Source organism: Sciurus carolinensis (genome assembly GCF_902686445.1).
Source record: "Sciurus carolinensis chromosome 14 unlocalized genomic scaffold, mSciCar1.2 scaffold_126_arrow_ctg1, whole genome shotgun sequence".
Lineage (NCBI taxonomy): Eukaryota > Metazoa > Chordata > Mammalia > Rodentia > Sciuridae > Sciurus > Sciurus carolinensis.
The window spans coordinates 1,182,724-1,206,847 of NW_025920111.1; the positions used below are offsets into that span (position 1 = coordinate 1,182,724).

Consider the following 24,124-nt stretch of genomic DNA (forward strand, 5'->3'; position numbering starts at 1 on the left):
TGATTAAGAAGTTTTAGCTCTCACATTTTTAATTCTCTTATGTGCATTTGTATTTGTTGGATGTCCTTTTAGTTGTTTATTTATCCTGTCATTTATCCTGTAAATTTATCCTGTAGTTAAGAAATTGGTAGCAATCCAAACTTATAAACATATTGCAAAACAGCTATTAATTAACATACACTTGACTGGTACTTTCAGTACCTTTCCCTATGAAGTTCATTGTGTTTGACAGCTGACAATTTCTCATGAACTAGAACAAAGCAAAACTTCAACAGATGAGAAAAAGAATCAGCAGCAGCACTGGATGTAAACCCATGTTCCTGCTTTCTATTTCTTTGCTCTATTTTTGAGAACAACACTGTATGACATAAGAAAAAGAGGTTTTAGAAAAATATTCCTATATTTTAGACATAACCTCTATGAATTCTTATTATGTAGAATCTACTTGAAGGAATGGGAGAAAATTAGAGTAGGAGGAGAAAAACACATTTGTAGTTCACATTGCAATAGTTGGCAGCTACTTATTTCCTAAAGTAAAACTCTGATTAGATTCAATCTTGGAAATGAGATCAAAAAAGATAGGACAGCTACTTTAAAAAAATCCCAATTTTCTCAACCAAGTAGAACCCATGGGTTGATGCTAAATTATTAAAACAACCTATGAGCCTAGAAAGTTGAAAGTTATTTCTTTATTAAGAAAATAAAGACATGTTGCTTAGGGAGAGGAGCAAAAATGACCAGTTATCAGGTACATTAGTAAATAGTAAGTAAAACAAAATGTCTTATCATAGACAACTATTTTAAGAACATTATTTCTTTTATCTCTCAGAAAACATATATTTAGTTATAATATTAAAAACAAACACAAATTTAGCTTTTAATAGAAAATCAAATCCTATCAGAAGAATTACATGGAGTCAGCCATTTTTTAGAGATGCTTATTTAGGGTCCCCACCATAATATTTGATAATCAACATGCCTAAGGACAAAATATAAAATGACTAATGGAGTCTGTGAGTTCACAGTCTAGAAGAAAATGTGACAGATTACAAGAGTATGGGGGGATGAATCAACACAAATGAAAACCCAGGATTTCATTGTAGAAAAAAGCAAAAAGAGGATCAATGCTTCTGAAAGAGAAGTAAAGGTAATTTCTGGGAAATATGAAGCTGAGAGTTATTCCATTTTGTTAGGTTTGGAAGCCATCTCTAGATTGAGATTCCCAATGAAAGCCAGGGCATTGAAAATGAGACATCTAAAAATAAGCCATAATCACCTCAAAGAAAATAACAGGTAGCATAAACCTGCCCATTGTCTTTGTTGAAGCTATGGAATTACTCTTTTCAATTACTCCTGTCTTCATGGTATGATCATCTTCCTGATATGATCATCTGTGGTTAAGATGGTTTTTCAAACACCATTCCACTTTCCAGGGACCTGTGGATGAAACTGGAGTGGAGTACAGGGTACCAAAAATAACTATAATGCTAGCTTGGGCCAGTGAAGGCCAGAGACAGTAGATTAGGCTTGACTCCCACCAAATCAGCAATCCCTTCCATGCTATCAATGTAGTCTTCCTGAATGATATGACATTGGCTCTCCACATACCTAAAATTAGAGAAGATAGAAGCCATGGCCTAACAAGAAGGCAATCAATTAGATGGTCAATCAATCAGTGATTTCTGAGTGCTGGTATTGATTTTATACTGGACTATTAGCTGTAGTAAATAGTGAAAAAAAATGATATTTGTCACCATCCTTAAAGATCTTATAAATCTACTAGTAAGAGATAAGATAGGTATACACCTACAGAACTCAAGGGTTTTGCTAAATATTGTGGGTTTGACTGCTAAATAGAAATGAAAAAAGGGCACTTAAAAGAGGGCTGTACTAGGCCCTGGAAGAATGTGAAAGATATAGATAAGATGAGAACAAAGAAAAGGATTAAAAATCAGGGAACAGCAGCAAAGTGAAAGAATATTTATGGTCATTGCCTAAATTAGTAGAAAACAAGAATGGACAGCATTCCAGATTCAGAAGACTGATGTAAAAGAGGGAATTCACCACAAAAATCCTCAAACATGAGATTCCCAATTATTTTATGAGGGCAGTGGTGGTGGGGTTGTGGGTGTCCACAGATCAGGGCTTTCAAGAGAAAATGTTAACTTGCAATCCTGAAAGGATGAGGGAGGGTGACTTATCCTATAAAAGGAAGTAGCCCTTCAGATGGAAGCAGATGAAATGATTATACCAAGTGCAGATTTGGAGAGCTAAAGACTTTTTAGTGGGAAAATGTGGTGAACAGTAAAATATGTGGAAGAAGTGTGACTAGGAGACTTTCACTTGCTACTTTCTATAATGAAAAGAAAGAACAATGGAACACAAAGGAAATAAGATGAAAGTCAAATTAATCTGATTGAGGGATCCAAAAACAAGGACAGGAAAAAATGATTAGAAAATAAATTTTAGGTAGAATTCTTGAAATGGAATTCCAAAGGAACAGATAGATGGTCAAGTAGTACTTTATCAAAATGGGGCTGGAGTTTCAAAGAGATGAAATAGGAAAGAATTTAAGAGCTTTGCTTTCTGGAGGTGATATTAACTCAGGTGTTTGTATGCATGCATTTATTTATCTTATAGCAGTAGGTCAAGAACTGGAGGTTTCATGAAGTTTTCACAAAAGGTTTCACTAGTTCCAGTCTTGGAGGATTGTTATGAGGATTAAATAATCTCCATGTACATGAAATGCTGAATGTAACTGTCAACACTTAATAAAGTTCAAATTATATCCTTGGGGACTGCTTATAGTCAGAAGGTGGTGGGACAATAATAACTCAAAGGAAAGAAAGCAGAAAAGTCCAAATAAAAGTGCTTAGTGCCAGAAAAGAAGGGAAAGAAAGCACTCCAAGGGAAAATGTTTAAAAATGCCAAGCTCAGTAGTGAGAGATTGGAATCTAGTCATGGATGACCTCCAAGGGAACAGTGTCAGGAGTAAGGAGGTGAGTTTAAAATACAGGGACCTCGGGAGCAAGGGGAGAGGCCTGAGAGCATAGGATGTAGAAACTTTAGATATTTTGGCAATGAAAGAGGGGAAGAAAATAGAAGAGCACCTGGTAAGGATAAGAAGATTAAATAAAAAATTACTTTCTCTTCCTCCAAGATAGGGGAGTTATGCTAGTATAGTCAGTTGCAGGTCCTTTATATGGACAAAAAAGAAAAAAAGGTCTTGTCTTTTTTATTTTTTAATGTTAAGCTGATATTATGCAACCCTCAAGATTTCACTCTTTGGTTCTAGTTTGACTCCTTGCCCTACTAAATAGGTTATTCCTTCAAATATTTGAAGGGAATATTCAGATCTCCCCCAGATCTTAACTTCTTTTGCCTAAACTTCTCCAGCAAATTAATCTGTATTTCAAATGATATGTTTTCACATTCCTTAAATCATTCCTATCTCCCTTCTTATTCCATGAATTCCAGTTTCACTTTTATAATGTTTTCAGGTGGTAGTCTGATCAGTTTAGAAAACAATTATGTGTTCTGGGACATAATAATTTTTTGATGATGCTAAATTTAATCATGCCTTTTAGAAACCTTATCCTCTGCTGACTCATATTGAGCCTACTATCCCAAACCTCAAAGTTTTTTTTTCTAGTACTCCTAACCAAAACTGTAAAACAGTCTTAATTTCTGAATTTTAAGTCAGTGAGCTCTGACAGTCCTCATTCCATTATCTTCCTGGCCTAGCCTCAGAAATAGTGTATGGTTTACAACAATCCTTGATTTGTTGAATTTAATTTGCTTTGATTCTAACCTTTAGGAAGATCCTTTTCTGCATCCCAACCTCATGATTTCATTTTTCTTTCTAAACCTATTCCCTTTCACTAGCAGTACCACCATTTACATAGATGGTCAAGTCACAAAACTGTCTCATATCTGCTTATCAAGCCTACATTCTTTATCCCTTAAAAAGGAAGATTACCCAGAATAGTTTTGTTCCCTCCCTATCTCCCCTGAACTATTACAGTTGTCTTTAGGGCTCCCTTCCTATAGGCCTTCTATACCATTTGCCTTATAATAGAAAGGCAAATAAACATGGTTTTAGGATTCTCAATTTAGAAACACAAATAAAAAGCTAGAAAGAATATTATTGTGTCATGTACTGTGGTCATTCTACAATACTTTTATTACATATTTATTATTATGTCACTCACTTGCTTAAATTCTAGGCAAGTGCTCTGCCACTGAGCTAAATTCCAACCCCCAAACTTTTTATTTAGCAGAGCATACAAAAGTTTCTTACCTGATACATCTAGAGATATATTCAACTACTCTTCTACCTTTGCCATATAGTCTAGATATATCAGACTATGTGCAGGTCTCAGGCTATAATGTTCCTTTTGCTATTCTAAGATATTATAATTAGAATGCTACATGCTGACACTATTTACCTACCTCTTATTATTCCATAACTCCTCAGTTTGTTTTGCAACTACAAAAGATATTCATGCTTAAATAACTAAATGAAAAAGTTGTTGGGCAACACAGCATCCAAGTATCATCTCACTAATTAATTTCAAATTGCTGAGGCAATTTAGCAAGGCCCTAAACAACTTAGTGAGACCCTATCTAAAAAAATACAAAGGCTGGGAATGTAACTCAGTGGTAAAGTGACTCTAGGTTCAATCCCTAGTACACAAGAAAAAAGAAAAGAATATTATTGGGACATCTGTGGAAAATAGATAATGTATTTTATCAATGTTAAATTTCCCAAATGTGATAATTGTATTATGGTATATAACGGAGTGCCCTTTTTCTTAGGTATATATTAATGATTTTGACTTACTTTTAAAAAAAGTTCTTAAGTATGTATGTATACTAAATATTGTTTGAATATTCCTATCTTCTAAAAGGGAAAACAGAAAAAGCAAATATGGCCATCTTTGATTGGTGAATCTAGGTAAAAGATATATGAATGTTCAATGTATTTATTATTGAACTGCTTTTCTGTAGATCTGAACAGTTTCAAAAGTGAGAAATTAGAAAAAAATTATTTAAAGTCAGTATATAGAAATGATTTCACAATGGTCCTCCTGGCTGTATGAGAACCTCATTCTTTATACTGTGCATCCTATGCATTTCTTTGTCATATCCTGTTGTCTGTCTTCTCATTTATATTTTTAAGGTAAGATCCATTCTGAAGTCTTCCAGTTGTTACTCATGTTTTCCTTGGGCAAATTACTTAGTTTCTCTTAGTTTCAATTTTTTTTTAATCTGTAAAATGGACATTAAAAAATGTACGGACCCCCAGGGCCATTTGTGAGGGTTACATGAGATAATACATATAATTCATCACTGTGCTTGTCTTTAAAAACTCTTCAAAAAAGGTAAGGTATTATTTGTATTATCATGTCTTTTCTCTCTGTATTTCATGCCCAATATAATGCCTTGCTCACAACAGATGCCCCATATTTGTTGACTGATTGAATGATGCACTGCCCTGTACTACCTTTTTGTTGTTGTTGGGCACAATATAAAAAGAACTGATACCTGACAGAATAAAAAAATGGTTAATGCCAATGAGAATAAGTGACAGAAATCCTTTAGACCAGCAGATCTTGTTCTTCTGTGGTCGATAAGGTAAAAATTGAATTTCAAATTCTCTGGATTTTCTTAATGTATGGGTAGAGATAGCTTTGTTAGTCTGTGTGAACAATCCTTGTTCTTGTATCTTAGCCATTATCAACTCCATTCCCATCCTGAGAACATACCTGTGTTTAGGCTTCAGGCCAAATATTTCATAATCAAATCTTTGATTCATACTTTTTTCCAAAAAATGTATTTGTTAATGCTTGGCCACATATCTTTAATATAAGATGTTTAAGTTGAGAAAAGTGTACCACATCAAAAGGATATCCATGGTCTCCTACATGATTCAGGATCCAAGCCCCACTCCTGGTGCTGAAGAATACCTAAGGCATGGAAAATATTGTTTACTTTTATCATTTTGGCTCACAATCTGAAAGCACTCCCACTTTATTCAAGATCAAGTTCAAACTCACTAGTGTGGCATTTTAGTTTTGTACAATCTTTTTAAAAATTTTCTGCCATTTTCCTTCCCAAACACTGTCCAAGAATATATCTCACTGTGATCCACCATTATGTTTATATTTAAAGTTAATGTGATTGAAAATTCTCCTCTTTTAAATTCTCCTCAGCCCATTCATTTTTAAGATTCAGATCAATTTGGCTTCCTCTAAGAGATCATTACTGACCTTTCAGGCTGAGAATTCTCTCTCCATCCTCTGAACTTCACTAGCACTTACCACCCATAGGACTCATTAAAAATTATGGAATAGGCTGGGCTCAGTGGTGCATGCCTATAATCCCAGTGGCTCCAGAGACTGAGGCTGGTGGATCACGAGTTCAAAGCTAGTCTCAGCAATTTAGCAAGGCCCTAATCAACTCAGTGAGTGTCTCTAAATAAAATATAAAAAGGGCTGGAGAAGTGGCTCAGTGGGTAAGTGCTGATATCCATATGTTTTTGAAAAGATTAGATTGCTTCTTTTTTTTTTTCCATTTGAGTGGCAAAAAGGAAACTCACCCACCATTCTTTTTCATAAAAGTTTTTAATTACCAAAATGCACCTTCCTTTATATGAGAACATGGCATTTCTTCTGGACAATGGACAATTCACACTCTCAATATTGCATTTACACAACCTCTTCTAGCAAATACCTGGTCTTCATCAATTCCAGGGAGAGGCTAACTAGGATTTTTTAAAAGAATTTTTTGTAGTTGTAGATGGACAGTATGCCTTTGTTTTATTTGTTTATTTTTCTGTGGTGCTAAGGATGGAACCCAGTGCCTCACACATGCCAGTCCAGCACTGAGCTACAGCCCCAGCACTAACTGGATTCTGAGTGCAGCCTGAAGCAGCAAACTTATTCCTTAGTATAAAGCAAACTGAATAGTGGAACTCTAACCAGTAATCATGCCCCTCCATTAGCATCAATCATCATGCCAATTGAGGCAATGAAACCAAGCCCCATATTTGCCCCTGGTACTGATGGGTGATGTGCAGCCATCCATACTCTGTTGAGTCTACCTTCTTGATAAGACTGAAGATAGAATGAAGCAAAGTAAATTGACTCAAACCTGCTTGGCTGTGTAGCTAATCTCTACAACCATATCTCCTCCAGAATTTCCAACAATTATAAAGACTCTTTTTCCAGCCAATGCCTCTAGGTTTTTATAGTCTTGACTATGGAAGTACTGTCCTTTGAACTTCTCAATTCCTGCAAGAGAACATAAAATAATTTTTGATGATAGTTTATATGATGGATATCATTTGTAAAATCATTCTTTTGGAGAATTTAAAGTTGAAGCACATATTCTCCATATTATCTTCCCTTTATTCAGCTATTCTTGTCATTCTGAATACATTTGCTTATTTTTTTCTTCCATAGCCCCAGGATAGTAACTTGTGATTCCTTTATCGTAAGTAGTTTGTATTTTGTATTTGCAGACTCACAAATCCAAAGTGCCTCAGAAAACTGCCATTCTCTTTTGTCTTTTCATTCCCTTAGATACATACTCCCATTTCAATTAGAGTATATATGTTTCTGTATACTCTAGGGTACACATAAAGTGCATTTTTTAGAAAAAGAAAGTTCAGGCCTCAAACTGAAAGTAAATTATTCAAGCTTTCATTTAACCCTTAGAAACTCAATATATGTTTGTTTCCTCAATCACTGAAAAATTCCATATCTGAACCAATGCTGTGTAAGAGTTCCACAGTCTTCCTTTTTGATCCTTATGAAGACCAAAGTCATTGTGAAACTAAATACAATCATGTTCTACTTGTCAGAAATACATACGTTCTCAAAAATTTCCTGTAAGTTGGTTTCATTATTGTGAAAACATCACAGAAGTACTTACATAAGCATAGATTGTTTAGGCCAGTCACTTGATGTGGCCTCCTGATGCAATCAAGACCCACAATAAACATGAGACATGTGAGGCTAGTTGGTGTAACATGGAAGTCTGTTCTACAGTAAATGTTCCTATAAGTAGAAGCAGTACGCTAAATGTAGTAAATACATAAACCAGTAATATGGTTGTTTATTATTATTATGTACCAATACATAATTGTGTGAGCTATAATTTTATACAACTCACAGTGCAGACAGGTCTTTACATCAACATCACCATGATATTATGATGGCTATGATACTACTCAGTCAATAGGAATTTTTCAGTCCTCATTATAATCTTATTGGATCACCATTCTGTATGTATTCCAGCCTTGACTGAAATGGCATTATGTGGTGACATGATTGTTCACAGATCTCTAAACTCTAAAATTACCATTGTCCAAATGGCAATAATACAAATTATCCCATTTTCAAGGGAACATGCACAATTAGGGTAAGCCTTATATCACCCCAAGGTAAAAACCACTCAGACCACAACCTTCTATTCCTCAGTGTCAAAGGCATGGCTTGAGGTTCAACCTCCTTTCTGGTAGGTCACTTACCTGGAAAGCTTTCCAGGGGTAAGTGAGCATTACTGTGATGGCCAGTGCAAAGCATGACTCCATCAAAGACATTAACTTCCTTTTTCCCTTCACACTCAATAACCGCCTCCCATTGGCCTGAAGTAGAGAAATAAGGCCTCTTCTTCATACTGTACACAGTGGCCTGAAAGCAAAGTAACATATACTGGAGGTTGTAACCATAGCCAGTACATTGTATATCTTCTGAGACATGACTTATCCTGCAAAATGTTACACAAAAGGTTGATACTGCAAGTACCATCACATCATTAGGGTCCTTGCAAGAATATTTGATTTTCATACTCCATAAAGAACAGTTTTGTTTGATGTTGTGGTCCAAATGAGAAGATTTCTATAAGGCAGATAAAGTAAAATGAAGTTGACAGACTAATGTACTCTCCTGTGCCTCTAGAAAAGTAGGATTTGTGAGGATTTTAGTCTCTGCCTTAAGGCATTGTAGCACCTGAATAAATCCTGAATTTCACCTCTACTTCTGTGACACTCTGTGCACTAAACACCTATTCCTCCACTAACCCCAGACATCCCCAAACTCTCTGATGTCTTCTGACACCCAAATCCTGTTCTCTTTGACTAACCTCAAACATGTGACTATGAGGCTCCCTTTCATGTTAGAGCAGGAAAATATTTCAGTGGGTCTTATTTTTTTAAAGGAATCTTTCTTTACCTTTTACATATGCCCACTTTACAAATAACTATAGAGAAAGAGGCTGTGAGATAGGGAAATAGTGGTATAATTTTTAGTTTTTCAAAAAAAGCAATAAATATGGGTTACTCTGCCTTTCTAAGGAAACATCAAGAATGCATTCCAATGAGCTTCTAGGGCCTTAGCTATAATGTCTTGGTTGAAATATAGACACTAAGCCTTAACCATCCTGTATGATTTATAGTTCCTGTCATGTGTTTTTACACATGCTGGTGCTTCTACTTGGATCATCCTTTTATTCCTTCTTCATTTAGTAGATTCCTTTCTACTCAAGACTCAATTTGGACATTATCTTCTCTAAAAATCTTTTCTGGAACTTGATTCCTCTTCCCTGATGGGTTAAACATCCCTCTTCTGAACTGCAATGTATAGATCTCTATAGCACTTATCACTTGGTTTATTACTTATATGTATAATAATAATTTTCTTCATTTTTCTGTGTCTTTAAACACAGTTACTTAGTTAAGTTACTTATTTTTTTGTCTATGCATCATCACTGCTTAGTACAGTAACAAACTTCTTCAAGAACTGTCACTTAAACAGGTCAGAGATGCACCACTGGGCTGCAAATGACTGGCTTTGGAAATTGTCACAAGATATTACCATTTTATTATTGTTGCTAAACAGAAGAAGGAAGAAGGTTTGGGGTTTAAGCCAGGTGATATATCTGTTTATGGTCATGATTATACATTATGGGAAAATCACAGCAGACTTTAGAGAAGGAAGGAACCAAAAGTCATACAGTACAATCATCTTCTTTTACATAAAAAGAAAATTATGATAAATTCAAGTTGAGAAACTAACTCATCTCAGGTCACAATTAATTAGTGATAAGAATGAGGACCAGAATTCAGGGTTTTGTTTCCTAATTCAGTGTTCTACTCTCTCCACCAGATTTAACTTCTTTGCTTCCTCAATAATTTCCCAGTCACTAAGTACTTCACCAGGTGGTTTGGTGATCACATAAAATAATATATTGAAAAGTGCCTCAGAAAGTATAAAATAATAAAGTAATAATGGAAAATTTGTGGAACCAGAAAGATTTAAAGTTCCCATACCTATTCATTCTCATCATCTCCTTTATTATAAGCAGAGTGTGAAATGAAGACAATGAAAATACTGGTGGCAGGTATCTTTCTGTATCTGCAGCCAAAATATATGAGAGACTTTCCCAGGGGTATTTTAGAGAGAGAACAGAGTGGAGTCTTTGTACTTGGGCATATCAAGCTAATATTTACACATAAGCACTGGTAAATGAAGCCACATTATTCATTTACTTGATGAAGAACTTCAAACACAAAGACACCCACAAAACTGCCTACCTTGAACTGGATATACTTTAAAAGGTTGAAGTCTTTGGCATATGTCCTGAAATACTCAAGGACCTAGGAATTGTGCATGAAGTTAAGATAATGATCTGGGATTATGTAGTCACTGAAGCACATCATCTCCTTAGAAGTATTGATGATCACCAATTTGTAAATACTGACTCTCCCTTCTTCAGGATTTTCCTGCAGTAAATTAGAAGTATTCATGGCAACTTGAGAACTAATTTCATGATTTACAAATAGCCAGTAAACAGTTGAAAAATTTTCTGGAATAAATGCCAATTCAAACAAATGCACACATACACAACCTCCATACCTCTCCCAGTACTTGTACCTCTGTGTAGTTACTTCCCCTAGAAACTCAGTATATTTATGACTTGCTTTTGACCAACAGTATACAGTTGAAATGACACTGAATGACTTTCAATACTAATTAATAAGTAGCCTTGCAGCTTCCACCTGGGTGTCTTAGAAGGCTTACTTTGGTGAAACCCAGCAGCCATGTAAGAAGTTAGCTTTTGTAGCTGTGACCCAAATACCTGACAATGAGAAGGAATTCTTTTGGCTCATGGATTCAGAGGTTTCAGCTCCACTGCTTTTGGCTTCAGGCAAGGCAGAAAATCATGGTGGAAGGGTATGACAGAGGAAAGCTTCTCAGCTCATGGTAGCCAGAAAGCAGGGGTTGGAGGAAGAGGCCCAGGACAAGATAGAGTCCCCAAGGGTAACCCCCTGAACCCATGATCTGCTTTTCAACCATGTCCCACCTGCCTACTCTTTCTACCACTGCCTAGTAATCCATTCAGCTGTCAATGAATTAATTCATTGATGATGTCAGAACCCTAATGAATGAATCACTTTCCAAAAGACCCACCTCTGGACAATGCTGCACTGGATACCAAGACTTGAACACCTGGGAATTTTGGAAATATTCTAAATCTTTACTATAAAAACTCCAACTACAATGAGACCACAATACTGATAGGAAGCCCAACCTAGGCACATGGAAGAAAATATCTAGGATAGAGAAATATTCAAATAGCCCCCAAAATTCTAGCTATCCCACCTAAAGTTCTAAACTTGTGAACAAAGTAGTCACACTAAATTCAGTCTTAGCACTCATCGGATGGCAATCACAAGAAATTCCAAGTGAGAACTTCCCAGCTGAATGAATAAGTCTCAAGAATTTTCATATGTACTGAGACAATGCTCTCAAGAAAATGTACTAAGTCTCTTTCCTGTATAAGTTGTTATTTACCCCACTGTTACTATTGCTGGGTAACAGTCATTTAAATGAGTAAAAGTGGATTAGATCAAAACATACAAGGGAGAATATAAGTTAGTACAATATTTTCTGAGTAATTTTGCAATGTATATAAAAATCCTTGAAATTTACATAGCCTTACAAAGAAATATTCAAATATTCATAGCCTTATAAAGAAATATTGCAAAGACTTGCAAACAAAGATTATTGTTAAAAGATGTTACTGTCAGCATTATTCATAAAATAAAAAGAAAACAAGTTAAATGCTTAAGAAAAAATACTGAAATTTGAGAACCACTGTTCTAGATCCTTGCTAGTATGGTCTAGTATGGTCTGTGGACCAGCACAAAGGGGATCACTAGGGACATTGTTAGCAATGCAGAATTTTAGGCCCCTCCCTAGACTTACTGAATCAGAACTAACATAACAAAATCCTCAAATGAGTCAGATGCACATGAAAACTGAGAAGCACTGCTTCAGATGACATTAATCCCTAATTCAGTGTCTTCCTTCCTACAACAAACTTTTTGCTTCCTCAAAAATTTCCAATTAATTACTTCATGGGGTTAAGGTGGTAAACCAATAAAACAATGCAATATGAATCCAGCCTATTATACTGTCACTGAAATGTCACAAACCACAGGTTTTCAAATCTATTACATTTAAATTATTTTTGATTATAGAAAATCACCTTAACCAATTTGGACCCTCTCCTTCCTTTGTATTACAGAAATGAATAAATATTAGGAGAATTGGTATTACAAAACATTAAATATCTACAAAACAGAGTGTTGGATTTGTCCACATTCAGGTTTATTTTCCTCCCAATTCTTATTAAAGAATTATTTAGTCTAGGAATATGAAATTTATCATATTCATTTGTCTGTCCCATAATTATTTCTTTTTGACTACTAATAAGGTTTTCAGGAGTCTCCTTTCAAGTTTTTTCTTATTTATTTTACCTATTTCAACCAAAGTATTCATTTAAGTTGTGGTTATGACTATATTTCTGCCATAATTAACATTTTAGCTGTTCATGTTTCCTATATTACCTAGCAGAGTGCTTTATTGGGACTCCAGATCAACACCACCAGAATCTCATGAATGGGTTGACATCATTTTTTGTTAATGTTCTCCCAGTGATTAATTCTTATATATGTAGCAAAAGTGAACAGCTATATCCTTTTAAGTGTTTTTCAATCCATTTATTGTCTTATTCTCTGTTTTGCCAGTTTTTAGAGAAAGGAGGAGTTGTGAAATTTATGGTTTTTTAAAAACATATTTTATTAAAGGGTGTATATTAATTAATTTTCTGATTAAACAGTAACATTTTATATTATATTGTGCCCACATGGCATCTATTTGTCTATCTGCTATACTTTAAAACTTTTCTATGTGAAATAGTTATCTGATCATCAGCATAAATATCACTTAGGGCTTGTCAGAAGTGGAGAATTTTGGTATACTCCAAATTAGTTCATGAGAATCTCCAGTAATTCATGTGTACATTAAAGTTTTAAAAGCACAGTTTAGCTTGCTTTAATGATTTTTAGATCTGCAGTTTGACTCAAAAATATCAAGATTATTTTATAGCATTGAGTACTTATTAAATCCTTAGCATTTTGAAAGAAATTTATTAACTTTTCAAGTAATTTCATTCATAAGGTAACATCAAAGTAGATGTATATATATCATATTACAGCCTACTTTCTACCATCAATCTTACTTAATGTTAATGAAGAGATCAAGAATTGATTGAAATTAATGTCTTGAGAGCTCATATAATTATTATTAGAAAGTTTTCAGCTGTACAAGGAGACAATACCAGTTTGGTAAGTGGAACATGATCAGAAAAGAGAAATGGTGGTGTCTGAGAAAACACTTGTTTGGCAGATAGAAAAATGAAAGAGGAATCATGATAGGAAAGTACAAGTGGTACTACCAGAGAAGAAAATAAAAATATACTGAATCCCAGGAAACTGTCACAAAAAAGAAGAAAATAGAAACCCTGAATTCCCAGTGTTCTTATTGGACACCTACCAGTGGAGGTGGAATTTCAAAGTGCTTAGATCAATTCTACATATAAAACCTCTAACAAATTATAAAAAAAAGTTTTGGGGGATGGAAGGGCAACTAGACTCCAAATAATGATCATGGGACTGACAGAGAAGTACATCTCAGGAAAAAGTTCTCAAGGTAACCACCAGCAACATGCAAAATATGTTCAGTCCATTAAAGGATGTTTATAATATCTTAGTCCCCACAGCTATGTAACTGAAAAATGTGAAAAGGAGAGTCTATAGCTCCATAAACATTCTTAGCAGCCACTTAGGACAGCTTCCTTCTCAGAAATCCACTTATTAAACAAATATATTGGGTAGGAAATATATGCCAGGCATCATTCTTGGTTCTAGAATATAATAGTAAACCATATAGGTATGTCTGTGTTAAGAAAAGTCAGAGAAGTCAGAGCATTATGATGAAAGTTTATTTTTTATAGAAGCAGTTTATAAGGTGTTGAAATTTTGCCCAGAGGATTATAAAAAAGAAATCCCCATGCTGTATATTTAGCAGATTTTAACTTCAAATCCCTTTAGAGTTTAAAAACCACAAAACTGATAATCAGGCAGAATAATGGCTACACTTCCAACATCATCCCTGCCTCAATTGATTTCACTGCTGTTGAGTAATTGCCAAACCTGGCTAGGATGCTTAAGGAGACTCAAAATGTGGGGGTCTCACTCTAGGCATGAATAATAACTGACATGTAACCATATGCAGAGCTGTCACTTTTATAAGTGATTGATGAAATTATTCATTTACTTACTCCCTATGATCACTGTACAAAGGGGGTATTACTATTATCCCTTCCTAAAGATTAAACAAACAGTGAAAAGAGAGGTTTAATGATTTGCCCAAGGCCATACTTCTTATAAATGACAGTCTTTGAATCTAAAACAGTGCTCTTAACCTCTACACTAAGGTGTGACTGGATTTCAAGAGTAGAATTTTCTGTTACTAAAAACAAATTAACAGGGTTTTCAGCCCACATCTGATTATGATAAAGGTATACGGATTTGCTAAGGGGATTCATTTTAGATCTGAATAAGACTATAGTCAGGATTAGTTCTCAAAATGGAGCCAAGATACAACACATTTGTTCAACTAAGAAATGTCATAAGGCCCTTTTAAGTAGCTGGCCAAAACCGTGTTAGTTTTTATGATGTGAAATATACCTGTAACACCTCAATTCCATTAACTTTTCCAGAAAATGAGTTTAAAAGTAAACCAAGTTAGAGATCAATGAAGGTGACTGATACTTTTTGGCACTTAATAAGCATACCATTTAAATAAATGATATTGTCAATGGTTACTAACAAGTTGTAAGGTTGGATGTGCATATTAAAACAATTTAAAACTGAGTATATGTAAGGACAAGAAAATCTATTTGCAGGTGTCCTCTACCCTCTTCTGGAAGACAAAGGACTTTGAACTTCTCAAAGCAACAAGTTTACAGCAAACAATAGTATCAAATTTTATACCTTATTCAAGGACAAGAAATGTCAGAAAAATACCTGGATTTTTTTTAATAGAAAAAGTAATGTTGAGGATTGGAGGGGGATATTCCTAGAAGAAGTTGTTAGCAGGTAATTCTAGCTCATTTACCTTTAAGACATATCAGAAGCAACCATTCTACATTTTCTAATCCCTTTGTGCTTTCTAATACATGTTGTTCTGTTCCTCATCCTCCCTGCTTCACCAGATTGTTTCCCTCTTCTGAAAAACAGAAAAACTAATGAAATGAAAATATTGTCTGTGTTTCTCATGGACAGTAGAAAAGGAAAAAAAGGGACATCTGCAATAAATTTTGCAGTCAACAGAGGGAAATAGAAACCCTCATAAAATGTGGGGTGAGGGGATGTTAAGAAGTCAACAGGCAGAATTTTATTAGGTTTAGTCACTATCAAACTCTCATATTACCTAACAGGAGATAAAATGTTGCAAGCACCCATCTGCAGGTAGGAATTCAAGTATTAATGGACAAGGAGATTTACCTGATACCTATAAAGCCCTCCAATGTCATCAGTCCTTTCAAAGCAAACAGATTCCATGTCTTCATCCAGGCACCACTTGACAGAAGAGAGCCGACAGGATTCACTTCCAATCACAGCAATTCTTTTCTTGGTCATGGTCTCCACAGGTCTTCACCTAGCTATGGCAATGTCACTTGTACTAAAGAAAGAATGATGAGAGACAGAAAGCACAAATCTGTCAACAGTTTTTAAGAAAGACAGTTGCCATGACACACAAATGCTGAAACAAGAGGTGACTTTGGGAAAGCCAGATTTGGTTGCCCTCTTCAGAAGGAATCTCTTGCACAGCATAGGGCAGCCCTGTTGCCTGCAGGACCCAGAGCTGAGAAGCTCCATAGTGTTATCGTACTGTTTCCAGAAGCATCTGACTGATTCTTCAGCTGCAATCTGGAAGTTAATCTGATTTTCTGCTGTGATAAAAGAAATATAAACTACAGAAGTACAAACAGCAACAAGAGTCGGTGGGGAGGAGATGTTCTTGCCCACCTCCTTTCAGCCAACATCCCACTCACTCATTGGCAGCAATTTTACCTCTCTTAATGACAAGAAAATGTGGAGTGAATCTTCTTTGGGCAGAAAACAAAAACAAAAAATTATCTACAACTTCTGTAGTTTTCAGCTGCTGTTATAGACAGTGCCTTTTTACTCCCTCTGGAGACAGAATGGTCCTCTAATCTCTTTTGCTCCCCTACTCTCTGCATTCACTTTTAACTTCCTGCTTTTCCCTTAAAGTAACAAACTTCTACTAAAACAAAACTGTCAACAACTCCCAAGCAAGCTTGATAGAAATGGCAAAATACAAAACACCCTCCTTGCAGGAAATGTGTTCAAACAGGTGAACCTACCCCTTTCTCTCCCTCCTCCCCACCTAATGAACTAGATCTTCAGATATAAACTACTGGTAGAATTTACTTTAAAATCCCCATGCATGTTTTAAACTACTTTTAGATTAACTATAGCTGTTTTCATTTCAACTACTTTTAAATATGGTTACAAATAGATCTTTGACTTGGAGAATTATTTTAACTCCATCAGGAAGATGCTTGTCTTAGACCAATATATGGTCTGAATTATACAAAAATATAGGAATCACACAATGGGAAACTCATAATGTCCACATCACCTAATGGGAAAATGAAAGAAAAGAGGATCAAAGGTGGCGTTGTGTGTGTGTGCATAAATATGTATATATATACACATATTTATATATGCATGTATGTATGTAATAAAAAGAAATGTTTTCACTTTGGTTGGGGTATGAGAGATTGAACCTGGGGCACTTACCTACTGAGCCACAACCAATTATTTTTTCATTTTGAGACAGGGTCTCACTAAGTTTCTTAGGGCCTCACTACTTTTCTGAAGCTGGCTTTGAACATGTGATCCTCCTGCTTCAACATCCTGAGCCACTTGGATTACAGGTGAGTGTCACAGAACTGGGCAGAATGTTTTAACTTTTTGATGTGGTTTTGTCAAAAGTTATTCATCAAAATATACTAATCTTTCAATGGACACATCAATATGACCTAGTCAAGTAGTTGTTATTTTAAAAGAGCTGCTATTTAATTTTGCTCTGAATTCTCATCTCACTTTGCTCCTGCAACACTACCACTAAAACCTTTATTTAACTAGTGGCTGTCCTCACAGATTACCACCAAAAAGAGTGCCTTTTGTCACCAAGGACCTTTCCCTCTGTCTAATGCTACTTTCTCCTAGGAAGATAAAGCAATGTTCTTTTTTTTCAGTTACCTAAATCTCCTTTGAGATTTCAGAATAATTGGTTTCCCGTTCCATCCCTCCCAAGACCTATGGTAGTGGAAGGGCCAAGGGATACTTAAGAAAAGGACATCTCATCTACAACCATCCAGTTTCTGTTAAACCATGGTTTGTCAGGTGTTGGAGAACACAGATGGTATTCTTTCTGTTAATGAATCACTGGACCACAAGGGGCTACATCTGAATCTGAGAGAGACAACTGCATGTCACCGAGACATACAATTCAAGTTGGGTGCAGTAGCCAGATGGGTTTGGGGTTGTCATCTTTGGGGTAGGAATGAGCATATCAAGAGTAGAATTAACATTGAATTTTAGTGGCTAGACAAGAAGCAGACACTGCTAGATACTCAGTAAAATGTTTTCTCCTCCTCTTACAATATCATATATCTCTTTGGAATGGGGCTGCCCAAAGAAGAACTGTATTTTCCTGGTTTCCCTTTTAGCTATGTATAAATTTATGATCAAGTTATCACCAAGGAACATAAGAAGAGCAAATGTGAGCAACTTCTACCTAACCTGTAAGGATTGTACTATTTTGAAAATATTAATAGCACACAAAAAAAATAAAAAATGTTCAACATCTCATGTGATTAGAGAAATACAAATTAAAATGGCATTGAGAGTTCATCTCACTCCTGTCAGAATAATAATTATCAAGAATACAAGTAAGAATAAATTTTGGCATGGATATGGTGAAAAATGTTTGCTCATACATTGCTGGGGGACTGCAAACTAGTGCAACCACTCTGGAAAGCAATATGGAGATTCCTCAGAAAAATTGAAATAGAACCACCATTTGACCCAGTTATCCCACTCCTAGGTTTATACCCAAAGGACTTAAAATCAACATACTATGGTGACACAGCCACATCAATGTTTATAGCAGCTCAATTCACAATAGCTAAACTATGGAACCAACTTAGATGTCCTTCAATAGATGAATGGATAAAGAAATATGGTATATATACATGATGGAATATTACTGAATCATAAAGAAGAATGAAATTATGGCATTTGCAAATAAATGGACAGAAATGGAGACTATCATACTAAGTGAAATAAGCCAATCCTAGAAAACCAAAGGCTGAATATCCTCTCTGATATGCAGATGCTAACACACAATAAGGTGGGGTAAGGGAAAAATAGAAGTACATTAGATAAAGGAGAATGAAGGAAAGGGAGGGATATGAGAAAAGAGAGTAAAATGAATTGAACATAACTTTCCTATGTTCACATATCAATTCATGACCAGTGTAACTCCACATCATGCACAAGCACAAGGATGGAAAGTTATACTCCATGTATGTATAATATGCCAAAATACATTCTAGTGTCATGTATAACTAAACAGAACTAATAAAATATTAAATTAAAAAAATAAAGAAAATATTAATAGCAGATAATTTCCCAGATGATAAGTGAAACTCTAGGTGGTGAGGGTCAAACCCATGTGCAGGATAGCCATTGAATTAAACAACAGTTTACCTTTACCTTATTAGCAGGAGACCTAAGGTGGAAAATTAACATGGAAAGGAGATATGGGACTCATAAAGAGGCATGATGAAGGAGAATGCAGGCACAACCCTAGTTCCTCCTCTACAGGTGATGATATTAAGACACACACATAATGTATACACATACACTTTTTGAAATGATATGAATTAATATTTACATGGAAGTTTAGGAAAAATTTTAATCACCATGGAACTTATTTGATTTATATAGCTTTCATAGCAGGCAGTAGGAACAATCTAAGCAGGCACATTTAAAACTTCAACTCATACATCATGTTCATAAACATTCCAAAACAAAGCACATGGGTTCTGTCCATTGAGAGACACAGAAAGTCACATGACTAAGGGTCTGGATGCACAATATTCCTATAGGGGAGAAGATGGAGAGTTGGGAATAGGAATACAATCTACTAAAGTTGGCTATGCATGAACTATAATTGAGTAGATAAAGCACACTCTGTGATTCTGTTTGCTTTCAGAGACCACATCTATGGGTCATGAAAATGAGGAAAACCCTATGCCTGTGGACTTCACAAGCTAATGAGATTACCATGGAACCTCAACCATGAAGGATAACTCCTGATCATTTGAGTCTTTACTGGTGAGATGCAGACAGTTGGGTGATCTCCAGATTTATTTTCAGCTAAAGTATTTTGGTCTTTTACAATACCCTGGAAATTCAAATTTGTGTTTTGTTTCTTCTTTATAAAAAAAGGTGGAACTGCGGTTATGGCTCCCTGGTAGAGGACTTGCCTAGCATGTGTGAGGCACTGGGTTCATTTCTCAGCACAGCATATAAATAAATGAAAAAAATAAAGGTCTATCAACATCTTAAAAATAATTTTTTAAAAAGTGTTCTATTTAGTGTTCTCAACAGTGTTATAGGACAACTACTATTGTTCCCCACTATGAATTACTATGCATCATGGACCTTTTGGAAGCACTCTCAGATTATTTATGTCCTCTGAGTTTGGAGATTATTTTACATCCCACTTTTGAGCATTTTTGGGTATCAAAATGGGAAACTTCCTTGGTTAAATGTTACAACTGTACCTCAGGAATACAAACATATGTGCAACAGGTATGTTCATTTTTCAAACCTAAGATCAAGTTTTGTGAAGTTAGGGTATAAGATGGCTTTGGCTTATCAACCCAGAGGAAGAGAAAGGTCACAGAGTGTTCTTAGGATTTCAGTGTAGGCTAAAACAGGAGGAACATTTAGCTTTATGCAATTTTACTGCTGAGATAATGTGCTCCTTACATGAAAATATGTCAGAAAAACTAAACTCCAGCAGTAGTACACTCAAAGTCTTCAGGGACTAGCTAGGTAGATTGCATAAACATTTTCCTGCTGGACCAAAAAGAGTGAGATTGCTTGTAACCAATTTGAAAAAAAAGTATTAAATTAGAACAACAACAACAAAAAATACTGGGCATAATGGCACAAGCTTGTCATCATAACTACTCAGGAGGCTAATTCAGGAAGATTACACTTTGAGTCCAGCCTTGGCAACTTAGCCAGACTACCCATGCCCCAAATAAAATAAAATTAAAAGCAATGGGGATGTAGCTCAGTAGTAGAGTGCTTGCCTAACACACATAAAACCTTGGGTTCAATTCCAGTACTTTAAACAAATGAAATAGGAAAACAAGAACTGCTCTGTCAAACAAAAGACATGCAGATAAGTTTCAGTGCAAAGCTATCTACAATCTCTGACCTGTGTTCTCAATAAATTTTTGATAATTTTTAATGCATGCCCTTACCTTTGGTATTGAAAGGGAGTGACAATTCTCAGAGGTGACTGGGCAAGAGTTCTGTAAGCACTTCCTGCTATACTTAAATGCACAGTATTGTTGGTATATCTTCTCAGGCTCTTGGGCTCTCTGGGTTTTACATTTATTATATAAATCTGATGCCTAAGATATATAGTTACATCAAAGTCAAGTGTAGTTTTTCCTTGCTTGGGAGAAAGAAAACCCAAATTGCTTTCAACTCAGTGTAGGGCCCTGACCTAATCCTAACCTTAGCCCAAAAGTCCAAGTTCATGAATGCAAGAAGAAGTCTGAAACATTTTCCCCTATGGTCACATCTTTTACTGAAGCTCCATATCTGACTCACTAGATGCTGCCAACTAGTATCCTATTTTAACCCAGTAGACCAAGGACATAGTGGACAGCAAATATAACCTGTTCACTAACTGTTCTTTAATCATTCTTGTTTTGGTTAGGGTTGATGTTAAGATCTATCAAAGGCATGATTTGGTTACTGTTAATGTTACTGGGTTGCTGTTGTCAGAGAGCATTCCCCCCCCTTTTTTTTTTCAGTGCTGGGGATCGAACTCAGGGCCCTGTGCTTGCAAGGCAAGCACTTTACCAACTGAGCTATCTCCCCAGCCCTGGCCATTCCCTTTTGTGGAGGAATAAAACAGAATTAATACAAGCATTATGACTATATAACCTGAGAAATGAATGAAAAAGTAATCGAGCTACACTTCATTCTGGCAGTTAATACTGACTCACTAGAAAATATTGAACAGGTTTTCTAAACTTTTTGTGCCTTAGATTGCCCATTTGTTAAATATTCCCTCTTTTCCTCAAGATTATAAAAAGCATAGGTCCTATATTTTTGAACTACTCCAAAGGCACCTCACTCAAGCATTTAACAATACTTTCTCAGTGCTACCTATGGGCCAGACACTGTTCTAGGTTCAAATCCAGTACATCCTAAAGGTGAATTTATTATCTTCCTTCACTCAAACCAGGTTTAATGTTTTATAATTCCTCAGTGGTGGCACAAACATCCACATCCCAGGGTAGACACCTGTGGGAGTCTCCCTGGAATCATTTTCTGTCACCTTTAACCATGTGCTTATCAATGGCCAAATCCCTTCAAGTGCATCTTCACTAATTTTTTTTTCTTTCAGCAGTAGAGATTGAACACAGGGCCCCACGTATGCTAGGTAATTGTACTACCACTGAGTTACATAGCTTTTAAATTTACATACATTTTATTTTATTTTACAATCATTTTTATTTTGAGACAGTCTCACTAAATTGCCCAGGATTACCCTGAACTTGCCATCCTCCTATCTCAGCCTCCGAAGTGGCTGGGATTACAGGTGTGCTCCATTGCACCCAGCTCTGTCACCAATTTTTAAATATATTCATTATCCCTTACAAATCTTATCTCAATGACTTTGCCTTTGTGACCCCTTTGACCTATCCTTTCTTCATCCTTTTTTGCAATGCTGGCTTCTCATCATTCAGACCTTAATTTGAATGTCATTTTGTAGTGCTATCTTCTTCAACCCACTCTACTCAGCTGCTACCAAGCCCTATTGTCAATATCATTTCCTTCTTAGCACTATTATTCCTGATAATTTATTTGTACTTTCTTTTCTTTTTATATTTATTCATCACTAGAATCTGAACTCCACAAGTACAGGGACCTTATCTATTGTGTTCACCTGTATTCTAGACACTGGGGATATGACCAACTTTATTATCACTCTATTGTATTTATCTGGCAAATATCCAAACCTGGTATGACTCAATTCTCTAACTCTTCCCCACATGCAGCCAACACACACCATACTGCCTGGTCTCCTGACCATCAGCTTCAAGTGGCCCTCCCTGCTGCTTGGCAATGGTACCATATTCCTCCTGTCCATTCACTCTCCACTTCCTTAGACAACTGTTTCATAACTTTCTGTCCTCAAATGCCCAACACCCCTCCCACACAAGCTCACCAGATGCCATTCTTATTTCATTTAGACAGTAGAGTCAGGAGAGATCAGGTGCTGTCACCACCAAATTTTGTGCCTTCTATTGTCTAGGCCAACCCCTCTACTTGTGCATTAGATACCACCTCCTCTCACTCAAGAACATTACCCTGGTATAATTATATTTATCTCCACTGGATTATTCTCATCAGCATTCAATATGCTCTAACATCACCATCTTAAAACAAAATAAACTGCCCTTGACCTGGTAGTTACTGCTGCCAATTTTCTGCTTCCTTTTACATCAAAACTCTTCAAAAGGGGTGAGATGGTCTGTCTCCACCTTCTTTCCTCTCATTCTCTTTATTTAATCACTCCAGTCAGGCACTGGACCTCTTGCCAAGACCATTGAAAACCATAATGTTGTTCAATTTAGTGCTTATTTTCTATCCTGCATTTACTACACATCTTAACTGCATTTGATGCAGACCATGACTCTTGAGACCCTTATTCATTTGGTCTTAGGGATACTATATTCTTTGTTCTCATACTATTTTCACTGGCTGTTCCTAGTCTCTTCTACTGCCTCCTCTTCTCAATTTCTATATATTAGTTAACCAAAGATTAGTCTTTTTTTTAATAGTTCCAGTCATTGTCTTGGGGATATTAGAACTTAAGCTCCATCCTAAAATTATATTTCCTTATTTGTGCTCAGTTCTAATCCTTTCCCTTGAACTCTATAAGAGTCTATCCAGTTAACTATTCAAAACCTGTACTTGGATCTGTATTACTGTCTCATTATACTCTGTCCAATATTGAATTGTTTTTTCTAAACATGAATTCCTTTTGAAAAAAGCTTTTGATACATGTATTTTACAAATTTTAATGGACATAAGAATTGTACATATTTGTGGGATACAGTGACATTTTGCTATGTGTATACAAGGTGAAATAATTAGTTCAGGGTAATTGATTTATTGATTCACCTCAAAAATTTATCATTACATTGTGTTGGAAACATTCACTATCCTCTACACTATTTTGAAATATTCAGTTAATTATCATCAACCATAAGAATCCCACTTGTGCTAGAGAGCATTAGAAGTTATTCCTCCTATTCAGTTGCACCTCTATGCCCATGAACCATTCTT

The 24,124-nt window shown here is 35.7% G+C and overlaps 1 pseudogene; it reads right to left on the reverse strand.

The window, feature by feature from the left end:
• Positions 1-1,487: 1,487 nt before the first annotated feature.
• On the reverse strand, positions 1,488-16,057 carry LOC124973349 (flavin-containing monooxygenase 5-like; annotated as a pseudogene).
• Between the last annotated feature and the right edge of the window lie 8,067 nt (positions 16,058-24,124).